General features: G+C 39.5%; 1 pseudogene; it reads left to right on the top strand.

Annotated features, from left to right (window-relative positions):
* The first annotated feature begins 2,162 nt into the window (after positions 1-2,162).
* LOC114906545 lies at positions 2,163-3,454 on the top strand (annotated as a pseudogene).
* Positions 3,455-3,903: the final 449 nt, after the last annotated feature.

Genomic DNA, 3,903 nt, shown 5'->3' with positions numbered 1-3,903 from the left:
CCTGGTACACATGTATTTGCTTGTATGGCATTAGCTATTTGGCAGAAGGCCAAAGAAATCAAAAGCCTAAGTAGCAGTATCCACTGTATTTCAATTTTTAAAAAAGCTTAAGCACCAGTAGCCATTGCCCACAGGTGACAAATTCAAAATAAAGACAAAACAGCCGTGAAATGATATTATAGGTCAGGATGAGAAAACTGGTGCCTACTTACACGCAACTTTTCAAGAATTCATCAATAATGAAATGGACAAAGTAACTTTTCCCTAAGCCTCTGCCCTTGATTCCTTCTTTTTACCACCTGTAAGCTTCATCATCATTTCCAACATCAAAAGGGGATCTATTATTCTTTTTAACCCTATCTCTGCTGCTCACTCACTCTCTCTGATAAAATGTCCCATGTGGCTATACATTTTTTCTTTTACAAAGTGTATCAGCAAATGTGAAATTTTCCCCAGCATCAATCATGGAGTATTATTGCAAAAATATTCTGATCTAGCTGTATGCTTCAGCAATTCCAATATCTAAACGGAGACCATCAAAAAATGCTTTTATGGCTTTTAATCTTTTTTTCTTTTCTCTGCAGCATTTTCAACCTGGTGCAACATCCCTGCTGACTTTTTTTGTTTGGCAAAGGTCAGCTTTGACTGTGCCTTGGCGTTTCAGCAGAAATGAATAATCAGCTTAATGAGGGCAATTTCCTGCTCTGACCTACCCTTTAATTATTTTTTAATCATGTATTTGGCATATTTGGTCATGATAGTTCATCACTTCCTTTGCAAAGTTGCTTTGTAAATAAGAATGAGAGCACTTATTCCGTACAGTACGAAATGAAGCTACCACAGGGAGGGTGAGCCTCACTTTACAGTAGACTAGGTTCCCAAAAGGTGGGTACAAATGACATTTCTGTATAACCAGCCTTATCTTTCCATAAACGAATATGATCATTTCTAATATGCTTCATATCCATCTTGGAGTAGTCATCACTACTGATTATTTGCCCCTTAATTTTTGATTTACTAAGGTCTCTCCTCCAAGTTGTTAATACTCTATAAACATATATCAAATATACCAAGAGAATATAACATTTAAAGAACCAAAATGAGAAATTTGGGGATATGGGAAGGCATTTTATAATGTGACTAATCACCTCCCTAATTTGTTGGGGTTTTTAACTTTGAACTTTCATGCACAGATAAATACTCTTATATACAAATACCATTATAAAGGATCCTGTATAAAAAAGGTTTCCAAGTCCTACTGGATGACCCTGTATTGATACTCAGTAAAGGAGCCACTCTTTATCGTGCATCACAAACTAGTGTACCAACACTGAGGGGAAATCCAGCAGTGTGTGACACATATCCTGGCACAACTTCCTGGGATTTCACTATTACTCAAAGACTTAGGGGCAGGGAGAGATTCAAGTAATTTAACTAAGTAATCAAAAGCATTATTTTTTATTAAAACAAACATTCTGAAAAAGGAAGTTATATTCATATAATATTCCTATAACTTAAAGTACAACTATTCAGAGAAATATCTTGCTTTCAGAAGTACTTAGAACTCTGTCCCCCCTTACCCTCACAGTTTTAGTAAAGTTTTCTCTACCATTGGGGTACTTTGTCAGAAAAGTTTGAGAAGCTAGATCTACAGCATCTCTGACAAGAAGCTTTCCAGTCTCTATTTGAACATTTCAAACGATGGGTGAGCTTTCACCTCCAAAAAGCAAAGCACTGCATTGTTAAAAAAACAAAAAACAAAACAAAACAAAAAACCTTTAAGGATGGGCTGGCTGCCTTACCTGCTCGGGCTTCTGCCTTCATGTACTACTGCGCTTGCCCGTGCCAGCACATACACACATGCTCTCCCCTCCCCCATTCCGGATTAGTCTCTTTTTCCAGTTAAAGTCTATTTTTTTTCTTGAAGCATAACAAGAGCAGCCTAAGCAACGTCGGCACCAAAACTCTTCAAATATTCACTCTCCTTCTGCCCGACTTTCTCACTGGAAAGGAGGTTGGTAAGACGAGGTCAAAGGTACGGTGACCTGGACGTACTTCCGCTTCCTGAACTCAAGAGAGTACGGCACACCCGCGCCCTGGGTCAGTAAGGTTGACTTCCGCTCCCCTCATGCTCTGAGAGCTGAATCACGGAGCGCGCCCAAGGATTCGATCACAGTGCAGAGGACCAGTATGACTCCAGTGGGTAAAGCTTTTAGAAATGAGCAAGGGTATGTTGATGTTTTTTGGGACTTTCAAATAAACATCTTAGGTGAAAAGGATGATACCCCAGTACATTTCTGTGACAAATGCGAATTGCCAATTAAAATCGATGGGCAGATGATTCCATGCAAGCATGCTTTTTGCTATGCCTGTGCTATTTTACATGGAAAAGAAGGCAGTAAGATGTTCCCAGGCTGTAGTAATCCTGTGGAATGAATTGAGAAGCATACGCAAGATTCTCTCTTTACGTGTGGCACTGTTCAAGGATGCAAGAGACCGTGTTTGTCTCGAAGAGACTTAAAGGCTCATATCAACCATGGCCATACAAGAGCTGAAAATTCTGTTGCCCGTACTCAACTTGAAAATGTTCATTCTGCATGTTGTCCCACCACCGACTGAAATCTGATCATCTTATAACGCCGCCAGATGAGCATCATATGAACCATATTCCGCCAAAGCAATACCTTATGATACTACCACCTCCTTTGCAAAGTGTTCGCACAAGCCATATAATCTGCCACAAGAAGATATTAGTGCTCCTCCAGCAGAGTTCATTGTCCATGAATTCACCTCTATATTTTTCAGTGAGTCAGGAAGCTGAGTCAGAAAACCTTTACATTTCAACAAGAAAACATAGCAATTTAGTAACTGTCCCTATTCAGAATGACTCAAATTCGGGTACTTGAGAACCACTACCTCCTGCCTCTGCAATTGCTCAACATCATCCTGAATATCAGGGTCAACCAGTGGTTTTGAACTCTCATGGAACTATGCCTCCACGGCAATATTTTACCACGCTACCTCCTCTGCAATCAATAAGTCATCAAAGGCCACATCCTTCCCAGACCACAGGTACTTTTCACTTGATTCATAGCCACACTTCAGGTGCATCAGTGACTTCTACTCCACCACCCTCTCCATAGACCTATTATTGCTCAGATGCCACCTTATATGAAATATCTAGCACCAGGACCTACCTCACCTCAACAGGGTAATCCACCTGTAAGTACACGTACTTCTTACCATTATAATACTCACTCTTTACCCCAGTTTACTGAAAATCAAGGAACTCTGGGCACTCCATTTATATAACTAGGGAAAATAAGTCATGTTATGTGGCCTGCACCCAGAGGACCACCCATTCCTCCAGGAAAGCAGCGTCTTCCTTTCTCAAACCTCACTTCTTGGACTACACTTCCCAGATCAGACAAGATATAAACCATATTACCAGTAGTAATAGTAAATATTTTTAAACAGAAGATACGATGAGGGGAAAAAAAGTATTGTCAACCTTCTCATTAAGCTTTGACCATTTGGGGAAGGAAAAGCACCTCTTACAGAAGTGGCTATAAAACATTTAAAGTCTTGTCTCTTAAAATGGTTTTAAACCTTGATCTTGGGAGTGATTTTAAGTACTTTACTACAGTGCAGATAAGTGGCTCAGTTGAGATTAACTATGCTTTAACAACTTTGTTCCTCTAGTATGGTAAATTGATCCCAGAAGTGACCATTTGCAATATTATATCCTGGGTGGGGACTGTGCTCCGCTTTCAAAAGTGTTGTTTTTATTAAATCCAATGTTTAGTTTTTTTTGTGATACATTTTGTTAACCTGGGTAAAAAGAGTAAATTTCAATATGGTTGCAAAAGAACAATAAGGCCTTTGTACACAAATCTGTCTCCC

This window comes from Monodon monoceros, unplaced genomic scaffold (genome assembly GCF_005190385.1).
Source record: "Monodon monoceros isolate NGI ecotype Baffin Bay Population unplaced genomic scaffold, NGI_Narwhal_1 Super_Scaffold_22, whole genome shotgun sequence".
Lineage (NCBI taxonomy): Eukaryota > Metazoa > Chordata > Mammalia > Artiodactyla > Monodontidae > Monodon > Monodon monoceros.
The sequence above is the reverse complement of the archived record's forward strand: the minus strand, read 5'-3'. Positions and strand labels throughout refer to the sequence as shown.